At 42.8% G+C, this 17676-nt stretch overlaps 1 protein-coding gene across 3 annotated transcripts in view; it reads left to right on the top strand.

The window, feature by feature from the left end:
• The window catches only part of NFATC3 (nuclear factor of activated T-cells 3), a 145036-nt gene that overhangs the window by 110994 nt on the left and 16366 nt on the right, over positions 1-17676 (top strand). The gene's annotated exons all lie outside the window — the stretch shown is intronic.

Genomic DNA, 17676 nt, shown 5'->3' with positions numbered 1-17676 from the left:
TCCCTTCCGCCTCAGCCTTCCCAGTAGCTGGAATTACAGGCATGCGCTACCACGCCCGGCTGATTTTTTGATTTATTGTAGAGAGATGAGGTCTCACTGCCCAGGCTTTTAAAATGTTGCTTATTCCTTCTTTTAGCAATTCTAGACTAACTATTCATAGTACTTTTCAACCTGAAACAGACCTTTAGTGATGACATATCATCCATTTGTTATGTGACTGAAGATGTGAGATGTATTGAGCAGGTCTTTAAGGGTATTTTAGCTCTTTTCTTTTTTTAACACATGAAGACATTCTTTTCTTCTAAAAAGAGACTAAAGCTAGAACCTGCTTTTTCTTATTTACTACAAATTAAGAGATTTGGAGTGGGTAGAGGGTGGGATAGGCAATATATTAGAACTTCTGGAAAGGTTTTGTGAAAATTTATTTCATCTTTTGAATATACAGAAGACCTGGAGAGATGAGGTCTATGAGGGCAACTGTAAAAGCAGTTTTTATTTTTGTTCCAGTCATTATCTGGATCACACGATTAAGAAAAGTTTCTAGACTATATCCCTACAAAGGAAAGGGACTGCCTATTGAATGCTCTCATTGCTGCCCTTCAGCAGACTTGATAAAAGCTCAGTGAAGTCCAGCAATAATTAAAGTGGGGGGGGAGAGATAGAGCAATGGTGCACGCCTATAGTCACAATTAATTGGGAGTCTGAGGTGGGAGGATTGCTTGAGCCTAGGAGTTCCAGGTCCAACCTGGGCAACATAGTGAGACCCCACCTCTTAAATAAATAAATAAATGGGAAAAAAACTAAAGTGTACTCTTGGATACCTCAGATTGTTGGCTGTATAATTTTTGCAAATTGAATTTTTGGTGCTTAAGCTCTAAAATGAATTTTTGATATTTGACTCATGGATGATATTTGGATTTGGAAAATCCTAAAGTTCTGCAAAGCTTTTTTTTTTTTGAGTCGGAGTCTCACTGTTGCCCAGGCTGGAGTGCAGTGGCACACTCATGGCCACCGTAGCTTGACTTGCTGGATTCAGGTGATCCTTCTGACTCAGCCATCCAAGTAGCTGGAACTATAGGCATGCATCACCACACCCAGCTAATTTTTTGATTTATTGTAGAGATGAGGTCTCTCCAAGTTACCAAGGCTGGTCTCAAACCCATGGGCTCAGGCAGTCTCTCACCTCGGCCTCCTAAAGTGCTGGGATTATAGGCATGAGCCACCATATCCAGCAAGTTCTGCAAAGCTTTAATGTAAATTCATAAAATTAAAATTTTCAAAAGCCATGTATCTCATAGGTCCTGAACACTTGGATGTCTTTTTTCTGATTAGCTTTAAAAGTATGTCATTGGGAATCTGTTTGAACCTATTCTGGTTTAGGAGGCTGACCATAAAAATAAAAGTAAGTAATAGAGCCGGGTGAGATGGCTCAAGCCTGTAATTCCAGCTACTCAGGAGGCTGAGGCAGGAGGATCACTTGAGCCCAGTGGTTCAAAGCCAGCCTCGGCAACATTGCTAGACACTGTTTCTTTTCTTTTTTCTTTTTCTTTTCTTTTCTTTTTTTTTTTGAGTTGAAGTCTCACTGTCACCCAAGCTAGAGTGCAGTGGCATACTCACGGCCACCGCATCCTCGACCTGCTGGGCTCAGGCAATCCTTCCACCTCAGCCTTCCAAGTAGCTAGAACCAGAGGTGTATGCCACCATGCCCTGCTAATTTTGTTTTGGATATGATTTGTTGTAGAGACTAGGTCTCGCCATGTTGCCTAGGATGGTGTCGATCAAACCCATGGGCTCAGGCAATCCTCTGGCCTCTGCCTCCCACAGTACTAGAATTATGGTTGTGACCCACTGCACCCAGTGACACTGTTTTTTGAGTTGGAGTCTCTCTCTGTGTCTCCCAGACTGGAGGGCAGTGGCATGCTCCCTATTCCATCCTCCACTTTCACACTGATTTCACAGTCTTGTATTCTTTGTGATATTATATTCCTGTGTGACCCTTCCTCTTTAGCCTCTTGGACATCTCAAGACCTTTTGAATTCCAGCTGCCTTCTTGTTTTATGGGGGCTCTGCTTTCTGGCATCAGAACAGATTTAATCCTTCTGTAATGGATCTTCACATTCTTGAAACCTTGATCTCTTTCCTGGTCTTAAAGACTCTTTGGAAACTTCATCTTTTCCTCACCAATGTGGAAGTTTCCCTTTGCTTTTGAACCCTGATGTTTAAGTTCCTTTTTGTAGTACAGCCACCTCAGCCTCGACCTGCTGAGGCTCAGGCGATCCTTCCGCCTCAGCCTTCCAAGTAGCTGGACCTACAGGCATGTACCACCATGTCCTGGCTAATTTTTGATTTTTTGTAGAGATGAAGTCTCACCAAATTGCCCAGGTTGGTCTCATACCTGTGGACTCAGGCAATCCTACCACTTCAGCCTTCCAAAATGCTAGGATTGTAGGCGTGAGCCACTGCACCTGGTGACACACTGCTTCTTAATAAATAAATAAATGACTTTGCTTGACCTTGTTTCTAAATAAATAAATAAACAAACAAATGAACATACCACAAAGGATTAGAAGTGATTAAAGTGAACTTTGCATTTAGTCTGAGCTCAGGTTTGATTTTAACTTTTCTATATTCTGTTAAGTATTAAATCCAAAGTAATTTCTACTCTACAAGCAGAAAGCACAGTGGTTTTTTAAAAATCTGTGCTAGCCGGGCTCGGTAGCTCAGCCTGTAATTCCACGCCTTTGGGAGCCTGAGGTGAGTGGATTGCCTGAGCCCGCGGGTTCGAGACCCGCCTGGGCAACTTGGTAAGACCATCTCTACAATAAATAAAAAAAATGAGCCGGGTGTGGTAGCGTGCACCTGTAGTTCCAGCTACTTGGAAGGCTGAGGCGGAAGGATCGCCGGAGCCCAGCAGGTCGAGGCTGCGGTGGCCGGGAGCGGCCACTGCACTCCAGTCTGGGCGACAGAGTGAGACTCCAACTCAAAAAATAAAAATCTGTGCTATACTAGTTAGATATATTTATCTAATCCTAATAACTTTAATTAATCCTATTTCTGTTAAAGATAAGAACACACAAGGTTTTTTTTTGAAGGTTTTAAATTAAGTAAAATGGAGTCTGTTAGGAATCATTCAAGTATTAGTTGACTTGTTTTTAAAAATGTGAACATTAACATTTTTAAATTATAAGTTCAGTTACATTTAACAGAGAAGATATTAGTGTACCTCGGTTCAGAAATTCATGAGCTGTACGGCTGCAAATATTCTAATACAGCTTCCCTCATTTTATGGATGAAGAATCTGAGTTTTACATAGAGCCTAAGGTAAATAAACTAGGGTAACACAACAGACTACAAAGAAAATGCCATTTTCTCCACAGAGCCTTGTTTTGTGAGAGGAGCTGGGGCAATCTTAAGATTTTAGGTACTCAGTATTAAATGAAGTTTTAAAGGCTCTCTATTCCATCCTCCACTTTCACACTGAGGTTCACAGTCTTGTATTCTTTGTGATATTATATTCCTGTGTGACCCTTCCTCTTTAGCCTCTTGGATATCTCAAGGCCTTTTGAATTCCAACTGCCTTCTTGTTTCATGGGGGCTCTGCCTTCTAGCATCAGAACAGATTTAATCCTTCTGTAATGGATCTTCACATTCTTGAAACCTTGATCTCTTTCCTAGTCTTAAAGACTCTTCGGAAATTTCATTTTTTCCTCACCAATGTGGAAGTTTCCCTCTGCTTTTGAACCCTGATGTTTAAGTTCCTTTTTGTAGTGCAGTATCCAGAAGGGAACACACTCTAGCCAGCTCAGTATAGGTTAAGACTGTCACCTTCCTTGTTCAGATTTTCTTTTATCAGTATGGCCTGAGGTCAGGAGATTTTCTTAACTCCGTGTCCTTTTGATTTTGTGAGTTATAATTGTGCAAAGTCACATCCTTCCTTCCACTCCCCCATGGGTTTTTGAAACAAAAATACTAAACTTTATAATAATTTTCTTTGTTCAGTTTCATTGAGATGATTTTGGCACTTCACTTCAACTTTCTAAGCTTGGAAACGTCTAAAAAGAATTTCTCAGTCTCAGAGTTAGTGTGGTTGGTGGGCGGCCGGGGCAGGTATTCCTTGGGGGTAATAACAACAGAATACTGACCTTTTACCAAGCAGTGTTCTCTTTCAACTTTGTGAGAGGGACTAGGGCAGTCTTAAACTGTAATATATACTTATTCAACCAGTTAAGGCATAGTTCAGGACTGTTTTGCTACTTGCCTTTTTTTTTTATACCTCCATTTTAATTACCCCTCCTTGAAAAGTGTTCTATAGCTATCAAATTATAATGAGTTTTTTTACTTGTATGTTACAATTTGTATGTTCAGACCTGTGATTTTTTTTTCCTAAATGTTTGTGTATTATGGTGTTGATGCCTAAATTTTTGAGCTACATGATAAGACCATTGATTTTATAACAAATATAGAGATTGTCATAGCTCTGTTTTAAATATTTTAATTAAGATTATATTCAGTGTGATAGTGATACGTGATACTGTTTTTAACAAAAGGAAAAAAAGATTATAGCATTGTGAATCTAGACTGCCTTAGACCATTAAATACAGGCCCATTTAATTTGTAATTGATCTAATAATCAAATCCTGTTACAATATCCATTAGCATCTCTCAGTTCCCACTTGTCCTCCTTTGTTCACAACCGAACAGAGCTGTAGCTCTTCAGCAGAGAAGAGGGTGCATGTTAAATATAGCCTGACCTGCTGCTGCCGTGAAAACTGACACGGCCACTTGCAGGCTCTGTGCAATAACATGCTGATCCTGAATGTAGGGCAATTGCTAATTCAACAGTAAACAGTGACTCTAGATGTGACCACAGCTGCTTCAGTTTTTTTTGTAAATGACAAGCAGAAGAGCCTGCTTTCAAGTAGGTACTTTTTAAATTTTTAATTAAATTAATTAATTTATTATTGTGTCTGAGTCTCACTCTGTCACTCAAGCTGGAGTGTAGTGGCACAATCACGGTTCACTGCAGCTTCAATCTCCTGAGCTCAGGTGATCTTTCCACCTCAGCCACCCAAGTAGCTGAGACCCAGATAATTTCTTTTTTTTTTAAGTCTCACTCCGTCGCCCAGACTGGAGTGCAGTGGCCGCTCCCAGCCACCACAGCCTCGACCTGCTAGGCTCCGGCTATCCCTCCACCTCAGCCTTCTGAGTAACCGGAATTACAGGCGCGCCCTACCACGCCCGGCTAATTTTTTGGTTTTTTGTAGGGATGAGGTCTCGCCTGCCCAGGTGGGTCTCGAACCCGCGGGCTCAGGCAATCCACTACCTCAGCTTCCCAAAGGCACAGGATTACAGGCTGAGCCACCGAGCCCGGTTGATAATTTCATTTTTTAAACATTTGAGCCAGGTGCGATGGCTCATGCCTATAATCCCAGCACTTTGGGAGGCCAAGGTAAGAAGATTGCCTGAGCCCAGGATTTTGATACTAGCCTGGGCAACTTGGTGATACTTCATCTCTACAATAAATCAAAAAATTAGCCAGGTATGGTGGTGCACACCTGTGGTTCCAACTACCTAGAATGCTGAGGTGGAAGGATCACCTGAGCCCAGCAGGTCAAGGCTGAGGTGGCCGTGAGTGTGCTACTGCCCTCTAGACTGGGCGACAGAATGAGACTTCAACTCAGAAAACAAAAAAATAATAATTTTTTTTTGTAGAGACAAGGTCTTGCTATGTTGCCTAGGCTGGTCTCGAGCGCCTGGTCTCAAGCATTCCACGTTGGCTTCCCAAAGTGCAGGTATTACAAGCGTGAGCTATTGGTCCTGGCCAAGGTGTTTTTTTAAATCAAGGGAATGGTAAATATAACTTTCAGGGGGTTGCTTAGATGAGGAGGCAGGAGGCTGATATGGAGGAGGAACAGAGAGGTAAATATTATTGTCAGAGTTCTGTTGCACCCCTTGGATGGTGGTTTCACTGATATATATTGTATTTAAATAAATTCAACAAAAGAAAGCCATGCATAGTCAATGGTGACAGTGTGTCCTGTATCAAATACTATAATTAATTCACTTATGGGTGTTGGGTAGAGAGAGGTAGAAAATGCTGAACCTTCTCTTTAACTGAGACACTGGGTAACTCATGAATTATCTTTTGGGAAGTGTACATGTATCATCCAACTTCAAACATTTAGGATGAATAATTCCAGAGGCCTAGAGATCCCATTAATAATGTCCATATAGGCTTTGGATTGTGACTTATGCTAGGTGGATCTTGATGGGGATTCAAGGCCTTAGACACAACTACCTTACAATAAGAAAAATTAAGGTCCAAGTAGTGACTCATACGTGTAATCCCACAACTTTGGGAGGCCAAGGTGAGAGGATCACTTCAAGCCAGGCATTCAAGAGGAGCCTGGGTAACGTAGCAAGACTCTGCCTCTGCCAAAAAAAATGTAATACTTTTATTTCCCCTCACTCCCTCCCTCCTTCTCTCCCTCCCTTCTTCCATCACCAGCTAATTTTTTGAATTTATAGGTCTCACTGTGTTGCCTAGGCTGGTCTCAAACTCTTGAGCTCAAGTGATTCTCCAGCCTCGGCCTCCCCAAGTGTTGGGATTATAGGCGTAATCTACCATGCTTAGCCAGTTTTTTGGGAGGTTTTTTTGGTTTTTTGATTTTTTTGAATTGGAGTCTCTGTCACCCAGACTGGAGTGCAGTGGCCTCAACCTGCTGGGCTCCGGCGATCCTTCTGCCTCAGCCTTCCAAGTAGCTGGAACTACAGGCGCGCGCTACCATGCCTGGCTGATTTTTTTGATTTATTGTAGAGATGAGGTCTCACCAAGTTGCCCAGGTGGGTCTCGAACCCACGGGCTCAGGCAATCCACTCACCTCAGCCTCCCAAAGCACTGGGATTACAGGCTGAGCCACCGAGCCCGGCTCCTAGCCACTTTTAAAAATTAGCCAGGCTTGGTGGAATGCACCTATGAATCACAGGTGTACTGGGAAGGCTAAAGTGGATTGCTTGAACCTAGCAGCTGAAAACTGCAGTGAGTTATGATCATACAACTGCACTCTAGCCTGGCGACAGAGTGAGATCGTGGCTCTAAAAAAAAAAAAATTAATGTTCAGACCCAATGAGGAAAAAGCAAACATTTGAGAAGATATTTTAATTTTTGTATTGCTGGCCATGGGGGTTCACGCCTATAATCCCAGCACTTTGGGAGGTGAGGTGAGAGGATTGTCTGAACTCTAGGAGTTCAAGACCAGCCTGAACTACATGGCGAGACCTCGTCTCTACAGTAAATGAAAAAGTTTGACGTGTGTGGTGGCCCACGCCTGTGGTTCCAGCTACCTGGAAGACTGAGGTGGAAGGATTGCCTAAGCCCAGCAGGTCGAGGCTGTGGTGGCCATAAGTATGCCACTTCACTCCAGCCTAGGCAACAGAGTAAAACTCCTGACTCAAAAAAAATAAAAAAGTATTTTAAAAAATAATTAATGAATTATAGTTGCTCTTTCTTGATATTAAAAGCATTTTATTACTGTGCTAGGCCCTTTGCTAGTAGTAATTCATTAATTCTTTCCAACAGTCTATGAAATGTGAATTATTAGTCTTATTTTTATAGATATGGCTTAGAGAGCTTAAGCACTTCCCAGTGTTATATGGCCACAAATACTAGAGCCGGCATTTGAATCCAGATCTGTCTGAATTTTAGGTTGTCTCACATGTGTTTGGTGGCCTCTAAAATAGAAATAATTGATTATTTTATGTAATCTCTGCATCTGTAAACACAATAACATAGTAACTTTCTAATGCGCTGCCATGCGTACGATAACAAAACCAGTGTCTTAAAGATGTATTCTGTTTTAAAATTCATATCCTTTTTAAAATTCCTTTGAAGGTAGATTTTTCACAGGGACAACAATTTTTTTAATGAGAGATAAATTACTTAATTTTAGGCTCAGCAGTTAAACCAAGCTTTTGTGGTTTGGGGGTAAGTCTCTGACTTGGCATTACAAGGTTACCTCTTGCCAGGAATGTTAGCTTTTAAGAAACTTAATAAATATACCCAAACAATTCTTCATTGTTGGAGACTATGATTAATCTATCTATCTGGGCATCAAACAGTGTTAAACTCTTATTGCTACTGAAAAATAGGATAGAGTTGAGAGTGATGGTTGTTACAGGCAGTCTAGCTTTATATCTATAACAGTGTACAAAATTAAGTCCCTGATAATCATATTTTATATTTAAAAACATCTATACATAATTTTATGTAGAATGGGAATTTTAAAATTTTGTGTTTCGCCAGGTGCGGTGGCTCAAGCCTATAATCCTAGCACTTTGGGAGGCTGAGGTAAGAGGATTGCCTAAACTCAGGGATTTGAGACCAGCCTGGGTAACTTGGTGAGACCTTTTCTCTACAATAACTCAAAAAATTAGCTAGGCGTGGTGGTGGCACCTGTGGTTCCAGCTACTTGGAAGGATGAGATGGAAGGATTGCCTGAGCCCAGCAGGTGGAGACTGTGGTGGCCGTGAGTGTGCCACTGCACTATAGCCTGGGCGACAGAGTGAGACCCAACACACACACACACAAATTTTGTGTGTGTGTGTTTCTTAATATTTGAATAAGTAAGGCCGGGCTCAGTGGCTCAAGCCTGTAATCCCAGCATTTTGGGAGGCCAAGGTGAGAGGATTGCCTGAACTCAGAGGCTCGAGACCAACCTGGGCAACTTGGTGAGACCTCTTCTCTACAGTAAATCAAAAAATAAGCCAGATGTGGTAGTGCACACCTGTAGTTCCAGCTACTTGAAAGGCTGAGGCAGAGGAATTGCCAGAGCCCAGCAGGTCGAGGCTGCGGTGACCGTGAGCATGCCACTGCACTCCAGCCTGGGCAACAGAATGAGACTCCGACATATTTAAATAAGTAATACATTCATATGACTCAAAACACTAATGATTCAACAAGGTATATAGTGAACACTTTCTGTTTATATTCAGTTGTCCTCTGTATGGGTAGTCGGAGTTACCAGTTTCTTGGCTGTTACTCCAGAGCTATTGTATGCATTTATAAATAGTTGCATATATTCTTTCTTTTATTTTTACTAGCATATCATGTATACTATTCTGTATGTTTCCTTTTCGATGTAATTTTTTTGTTGTTGTTGAGTTGGAGTCTCACTCTGTCGCCCAGACTGGAGTGCAGTGGCCGCTCCCGGCCACCGCAGCCTCGACCTGCTGGGCTCCGGCGATCCTTCCGTCTCAGCCTTCTGAGTAGCCGGAATTACAGGCATGCGCTACCATGCCTGGCTGATTTTTTTTGATTTATTGTAGAGATGAGGTCTCGCCAAGTTGCCCAGGCGGGTCTCGAACCTGTGGGCTCAGCCAATCCACTCACCTCAGCCTCCCAAGGTACGGGATTACAGGCTGAGCCACCGAGCCCGGCTTGATGTAATACTGAATATTGGAGATTATTTTAGACTGTAACATAAAATAACTTTCTTGGGAGTTTTTTGTAGAGACAAGGTCCATGTTGCCCAGGCTGGTCTTTTTCTTTCTTTCTTTCTTTCTTTCTTTCTTTCTTTCTTTTTTTTTTTTTGAATCAGAGTCTCACTCTGTCGCCCAGGCTGGAGTGCAGTGGCATGCTTACAGCCCCCGCAGCCTCGACCTGCTGGGCTCAGGTGATCCTTCTGCCTCAGCCTTCCAAGTAGCTGGAACTACAGGCATGCGCCACCACACCCAGCTAATTTTTTTTTACTTATTGTAGAGATGAGGTCTCACCAAGTTGCCCAGGCTGGTCTCGAACCCATGGGCTCAGGCAGTCCTCTGACCTCAGCCTCCCAAAGTGCTGGGATTATAGACATGGGCCTCTGCACTTGACCTCCAACAATCCTTCCGCCTTAGCCTCTCAGATTGCTGGGAATATAGGTGTGAGCCACCACGCCTGGCTAAAATATCTTTTTTTTTAAAGTAATATTTCATAATATATTCTACTTTGATATATTCCATTGTGCTGTGTATGTTGGCTCACACCTATAGTCCCAGCACTTTGGTAAGCTGAGGCCAGAGAATTACTTAAGACCAGGATTTCAAGACAAGCCTAGGCAACATAGCTGGACCCCATCTCTTAAAAAAAAAAAAATTAGCTGGACATGGTGTTACGTGCCTGTAGTACCAGCTACTTGCGAGACTGAGGTGGGAGCATTATTTGAGTCCAGGAATTTGAGGCTGCAATGAGCTATGATTGTGCTACTGCACTCTTATTTTATAGATGTACTGTAATCTAACAGGATAGTGAATAGCTTTTTACGTGTTATTTCCCACCTGTTTACAGGATATCTTTAAACATCTGTGATATGTATGTGTGTGATACATTACTAGAAGTGAGATTACTAGACTAGCATTTTGAGAAAGATTAACAAATTGTCCTCCATAAAGGTAGTACCAATTTACATTGTAAGAGAGTGCCTATTTCCCTATACCTTCACCAATGCATTGTGTTATCAAATGTCTTATTATTTGCCAATGGGATAGGTAGAAAATACTTTCTCAGTATAATTTTAATTTGCATTTCACTTACGAATAAGACTGTGTATTGTTTTTAGTTTGCTTTTTGTTTTTTGGGGGGTTTTTTTGAGTCAGAGTCTTACTTACTCTATTGCCCAGGCTGGAGTGCAGTGAGACATTCATGGCCATTGCAACCTCAACCACTGGGATCAAGCAATCATTCCATCTTCGCCTTCCAAGTAGCTGGAACCACAGGTGTGCACCACCACACCTGGCTAATTTTTTGATTTATTGTAGAAGGGAGACCTTCCCAAGTTGCCCAGGCTGGTCTCAAACCCCCTGACTCAGGTAGTCCTCTTGCCTCTGCCTCCTAAAGTGCTGGGATTACAGGCATGAATCACTGCGCCTGGCTCTAGTAAGTTTTAAAATCAGAAAGTGTGAGTACTCCAAGTCTGTTTTCCTTTTTCTTTCTTTCTTTTTTTTTCATTCATTTATATTTTTAGAGATAGAGTCTTACTATTTTGCCCAGGCTGGTCTCAGTACACCTGGCCTCAAGCAGTCCTCCTGCTTTGATCTCTAAAAGTGCTGGGATTATAGGTGTGAACCACCACACCCAGCAGTGTTTTTTCTCAAGGTTGTTTTGTCTATTCAAGATCCTTTGAGATTCCAGTATGAATTTCAGGATGGATTTTTCTGTTTTTATAAAAACCATCACTGGGATTTGCTAGAGGATTGCATTTAATCTATATATTACTTTGAGTAGTATTGTCATTTTAACAATATTAATCTTCCAAGTCATAAACATGAAAAGTTTTCCATTTATTTAGTTCTTTAAATTCTTTAGGCGACTGGGTGCTGTGGCTCACACCTGTAATCCCAGCACTTTGGAAGGCAGAGGTGAGAGGATTGCATGAACTCAGTGGTTCGAGACCAGCCTGAGCAGCATGGCAAAACCTCATCTCTACAATAAATCAAAAAATCAGCTGGGTGTGGTGGCACATGCCTGTGGTTCTAGCTTCTTGAAAGGCTGAGGTGGAAAGATCGCCTGAGCCCAGCAGTTCGAGGCTGGGGTGGCCGTGAGCGTGCCATTGCACTCCAGCCTGGGCTACAGAGTGAGACTCTGACTTAAAAAAAAGAAAATTCTTTCCACAATGTGTAGTTTTTAGTGTGTAAATCTTGTGCATACTTGGTAATTTAACTCTTAAGAATTTTATTCTTTTTGATGGTATTGTAAATAAAATTGTTTTCTTAATTTCCTTTTGGGATTGTTCATTCCAAGTATGTAGAAAAACAACTGAATTTGTGGTGCTGATTTTATGTATTGTAACTTTGGCCACTTAAATTATTAGCACTAACTTTTTTTTATTTGTGTGAATTTTTTTTATAGTTTTATTCTTATAAGATCATGTCATTTGTGAACAGATATAATTGTACTGCTTTCTTTCCAGTTGCATGCCTTTTATTTATTTTTCTAACCTAATTGCTCTGACAAGAACTTTCAATACTAGGCTGAATTGAAGTGGCAACAGTAGGCATCCTTGCTTTGTTCCTAATCATAGGGGAAAAGCTTTTATTCTTTGACTGTGGAGTATGATGTTAGCTATGTTTGTCATATATGGTCTTTATCATATTAAGGATATTCCTTCTATTTCTAGTTTATCAAGTGTTTTAATCTTGAGAGAGTATTGAATTTTGACAAATGCATTTCTACATCAAAGTGATCATTGGGGGTTTTTTTTTTTTTTCTTCATTCTTTTTTTTTTTTTTTTTGAGTCAGGGTCTCACTCTTTTACCCATGCTAGAGTATAGTAGTACAGTGGCACGATCACTGCTCATTGTAGCCTCAAACTCCTGGTCTCAGGCGATCCTTCCACTTCATCCTCTCAAGTATCCAGGTCTATAGGGGCTCAACACTATGCCTGGCTCATTTTTTAGTTTTTTGTAGTGGTGAAGTCTTGCTATGTTGCCCCGGCTGGTCTTGACTAGACTCTTGGACTCAAGCAATCTTGCCTCAGCCTCCCAAAGTACTGGGATTATAGGTGTGAGCCACCATGCCTGGCCTGTCTAATCCTTTTAATATGCTGCTAAATTCAATTTGCTAATTTTATGTTGAAGATAATTGTATCTGTGGTGTTCTTTTTTTCTCACTCTGCCACTCAGGCTGGTATGCAGTGGCATGATCATGACTCACTACAGCCTCAAACTCCTGGGCTCAGGAGATCCTCCCATCTCAGCCTCTCAGGTAGCTGGGACCACAGGCTTTTTGTTTTGTTTTGTTTTGTTTTTTAGAGACTGGGGTTTACTATGTTGCTCAGGTCAGTCTCAAACTCCTGGGCTCAAGCAATCCTCCTGCCTCAGCCTCCCAAAGTACTTCAGTTATAGTCATGAGCCATGGCACCTGGCCTGTCTTTTTCTTTCTTTTTGTTTTGTTTTGTTCGGAGTTGAAGTTTCACTCTGTCGCCCAGGCTAGAGTGCAGGTGATTCTTTCATTTCAGCCTTCCAAGTAGCTGGAACTATAGCCGTGAGCCACCATGCCAAGTTAAATTTATTTTATTTTATTTTATTTTATTTTATTGTGGAGACAAGTCTCTCACCATGTTGCCCAGTCTGGTCTCTAAACTGTGAGCTCAGGCAGTCCTCTCGCCTCTGCCTCCCAAAGTGCTAGAATTACAGGCTTGAGCCACTGTGCCCGGCTCTTTTTAGTTTTTCTTTTGTTGAATTGGGGGAGTCTCGCTGTGTTGCCCAGGCTGGTCTCAAACTCCAAACTCCTGGGTTCAAGTGATCCTCCTGCCTCAGCCTCCTAAAGTGCTGGTATAACAGATGTGAGCCACCATGCCCAGCTTTCTTTTCTTGTAGTATCAGGATAATGCCGGCCTCAGGATGAGTTAGGAAATGTTCCCTCTTTTTTTTTTTTTAAATGAGTCGGAGTCTCACTCTATCACCCAGGCTGGAGTGCAGTGGTTTGCTCTTGGCCACCAAACCTGCTGGACTTGGGTGATCCTTCTGCCTTAGCCTTCCAAGTAGCTGGAACCACAAGCATGTGCCATCACACCCAGCCTTTTTGTTGTTGTTGTTTTTAATTTATTGTAGAGATGAGGTCTTGCCATGTTACTCAGGCTGTTCTTGAACCCCTGAGCTCAGGCAATCCTCTCGCCTCCGCCTTCCAAAGTGCTGAGATTACAGGGGTGAACTACTATACCCAGCCATCCTTCTTTCTTTTTGCAAGAGTTTCAAATGGATTGGTGTTAATTCTTCTTTAAATGTTTGGACAAAATTTTTGTGATCAAGCCGGGCTCGGTGGCTCAGCCTGTAATCCTGCGCCTTTGGGAGGCTGAGGTGAGTGGATTGCCTGAGCCCGCGGGTTCAAGACCCGCCTGGGCAGCGAGACCTCATCTCTACAATAAATCAAAAAATCAGCCGGGCGTGGTAGCGCATGCCTGTAATTCTGGCTACTTGGAAGGCTGAGGCGAAAGGATCGCTGGAGCCCAGTAGGTCGAGGCTGCGGTGGCTGGAAGTGGCCACTGCACTCAACTCAAAAAAAAAAAAAAAGAATTTTGTGATCAGAAGAGATGAGTAAGGTATTTTTTGGAGCTGACAACAGTACCTCAAGGAACTAGAAGGATGCTTGGAGGATTGCAAGTTTCATAAAGCACAATCTGAAACTACTACTTAGTCAACTCACAAAAGGCTCTACAGTATCTGTTGGTTTCTCAGCTTTGTTCCTGGACTTCTTTAAAATTTATATGCCGATTTGCCTGGAATCACATGTTTTTCTGTTCCTTCAAGTTTGTTTTGGATGACTCAGTTGTGGAGATTGGGCACCCTCAGAAAGTGTACTTTTGACATTATATAGTCAGTCTTTAAAATACTTTACACATACTGTAATCTTTAAATCACTCCTGAAAACGAAGTAATTTCAAATTCAATAATAAAAAAACCTTAAGGCAGAAATTTCTTTTCTTTTTTTTTTTTTTTTAAATCATACTCTCACTCTTGTTGCCTGGGCTGGAATGCAGTGACACAATCATGACTCACGGCAGCCTTGACCTTCTAGGCTCAGGCGATCCTTCTGCCTCAGCCTCTCAAGTAGCTGGAAGTGTGGGCACATGCCACCACGCCCAGCTAATGTTTTGATTTTTTTTTTTATAGAGAGAAGTTCTCACTATATTACTTAAACTGGTCTGGAACTCCTGGCCTCAAGTGATCCTCCCACCTCAACCTCCCAAAGTGCTAGGATTATAGGTGTGGGCTACCATGCTTGGCCATGCTGAAGATTTTTACCTAAATAAGAGATTTCTAGATTTTGTTTTGTGTATTTTTTTTTTTTTTGAGTTGGAGTCTCACTCTGTCGCCCAGACTGGAGTGCAGTGGCACTCTCCTGGCCACTGCAGCCTTGACCTGCTGGGCTCCAGCGATCCTTCAGCCTCAGCCTTCCAAGTAGCTGGAACTACAGGCGCGCACTGCCACGCCCAGCTAATTTTTTTTTAATTTATTGTAGAGATGAGGTCCTGCCAAGTTGCCCAGGTGGGTCTCGAACCTGCGGGCTCAGGCAATCCACTCACCTTGGCCTCCCAAAGTGCTGGGATTACAGGCTGAACCACGAGCCCGGCCTTGTTTTGTGTGTTTTGCATTTATTTATTTATTTGTTTGTTTGTTTGTTTGTTTACTTTGAGTTAGAGTTTCACTGTGTCTCCTAGGCTGGAGTGCAGTGGCTTGCTTGTGACCACCATAGCCTTGACCTGCTGGGCTCAGGCTATCCTTTCACCTCAACCTTCTAAGTAGCTGGAATTACAGGCACACACCACCACACCCGGCTAATTTTTTTGATTTGTTGTAGAGATGAGGTCTTGCCAAGTTGCCCAGGCTGGTCTCAAACCCCTGGGCTCAGGCACTCCTCTTGCCTCCCAAAGTGCTGGGATTAAAGACACGAGCCACCATACCTGGCCTGTTCCATCTTTTAGCTGCTTGAAATGAGAATATGAATTAGTGTTCACAGAAACTACATAGATTTTTCCCTATTAAGAGTAGATCCTTCCCATAATCCTGCACCTTTGAGAGGCTGAGGTGAGTGGATTGCCTGAGCCCATGGGTTCAAGACCCGCCTGGGCAGCGAGACATCATCTCTATAATAAATCAAAAAATCAGTCGGACGTAGTAGCGGCCGGCAGTTCCGGCTACTTGGGAGGCTGAGGCAGAAGGATCGCCAGAGCCCATTAGGTCGAGGCTGCGGTGGCCGGAAGCAGCCACTGCACTCCAGTCTGGGCAACAGAGTGAGACTCCAACTCAAAAAAAAAACCAAAAAAAGAGTAGATCCTTTTGTTTGGAGTTGTACATTAAAGGCCAAAAATAATTATTATAGGCAAAAGGAGGAGGATTTGCCTATTCTATTATTGTGCCTATTCTGTGGACTCTAAATGGGCACCTCATTGCTTCAGCCAGTACCACAAAACTGACAAATAGTGAGTGGCTTTTGTTGAGTGCAATGACTTTTTTTTTTTTTGAGTTGGAGTCTCACTCTGTCACCCAGACTGGAGTGCAGTGGCATGCTCCCGGCCAACACAGCCTTGACCTGCTGGCCTCCGGTGATCCTTCCGCCTCAGCCTTTCAAGTAGCTGGAACTATAGGCGTGCGCTACTACACCTGGCTAATTTTTTTTTATTTGTTGTAGAGATGAGGTCTCGCCAAGTTGCCCAGGCAGGTCTCAAACCCACTGGCTCAGGCAATTCACTCACCTCGGCCTCCCAAAGCGCGGGATTACAGGCTGAGCCACCGAGCCCAGCCAAGTGCAATGACTTTCAAATATTTTTGACAGCCTTTGATGACAAGAAATAAGTTTTATAACATGACCCACTACACACACACACAAAAATCTTTTATATAACTGTTAGTCTTATAAATCAATTTTAAAGTTTTATTAAAGAGAATGCAGCCTGCCATCTTCTGTTTAGTTCTATTTCTTTCTTTCTCTCTCTCTCTCTCTCTTTTTTTTTTAAGTCAGAGTCTCACTTTGTCACCCAGGTTGGAGTGCAGTAGCATGATGATGGCTCACTGCTACCTCTATCTCCTGGGCTCTGGCAATCTTCCCCCTCAGCCTTCTGAGTAGCTTAGACTACAGGCATGTGCCACCATGCCTGACTAGATTTTTAATTTTTTTTTTTTTTAGGTGGAGTCTCACTCTGTCATCCAGGTCGGAGGACAGTGTCACTTTCCCGGCCACCACAGCCTTGACCTGCTGGGCTCAGGCGGTCCTTCTGCCTCAGCCCTCCAAGTAGCTGGAACTACAGGCATGCACCACCATGCCCAGCTAATTTTTTCATTTGTTGCAGAGATGAGGTCTCGTCCAGTTGCCCAGGCTGGTCTCGAACCCCTGGACTCAGGCAATCCTCTCACCTCTGCCTCCCAAAGTGCTGGGATTACAGACATGAGCCACCACATCCAGCCTCTTAATTATTATTATTATTTTTTTAATTTTTTTTAGTTGGAGTCTCACTCTGTCGCCCAGACTGGAGTGCAGTAGCCGCTCCCGGCCACCGCAGCCTCGACCTGCTGGGCTCCGGCGATCCTTCCGCCTCAGCTTTCCGAGTAGCCGGAATTACAGGCGCATACTACCACGCCCGGCTAATTTTTTGATTTATTGTAGAGATGAGGTCTCGCCTGCCCAGGCGGGTCTCGAACCCGCGGGCTCAGGCAATCCACTCACATCAGCCTCCCAAAGGCACGGGATTACAGGCTGAGCCACCGAGCCCGGCTTTAATTATTTTTTAGAAACAATGTCTCACTTTGTTGCCCAGACTGGTCTCAATCTTATGGGCTTAAGCAGGTCTCCCTCCTCCATTCTCCTACCTCAGCCTTCCAAAGTACTGGAATTACAGGTGTGAATCATGGTGTCTAGCCACTATCTCTTTTTTAAAATACTGATTTCAACTTATTGAATTGATTTGATAAATTGCTAGAGGATGTGAACTTTAGTTTTAAGAAAGTTCCTTCATGACCCCCGAATTGGCTGTTCATATAGATAGTTTTTGGGCTGCTACCCTTAGATTGATTTTGTGACCTAAGCATTTATTTTTTAATAAAGAGCCCAGGAATTTGTTTTTGTTTTTGTTTTTTGGTTTTTTTTGAGTTGGAGTCTCACTCTGTCGCCTAGACTGGAGTGCAGTGGCCGCTCCCGGCCACTGC

Source organism: Carlito syrichta, unplaced genomic scaffold (genome assembly GCF_000164805.1).
Source record: "Carlito syrichta isolate Samal-C Ts95f unplaced genomic scaffold, Tarsius_syrichta-2.0.1 Scaffold308803, whole genome shotgun sequence".
NCBI classification, from domain to species: Eukaryota; Metazoa; Chordata; class Mammalia; order Primates; family Tarsiidae; genus Carlito; species Carlito syrichta.
Note: the sequence above shows the minus strand (reverse complement) of the source record. Positions and strands in the feature narration are given on the sequence as shown.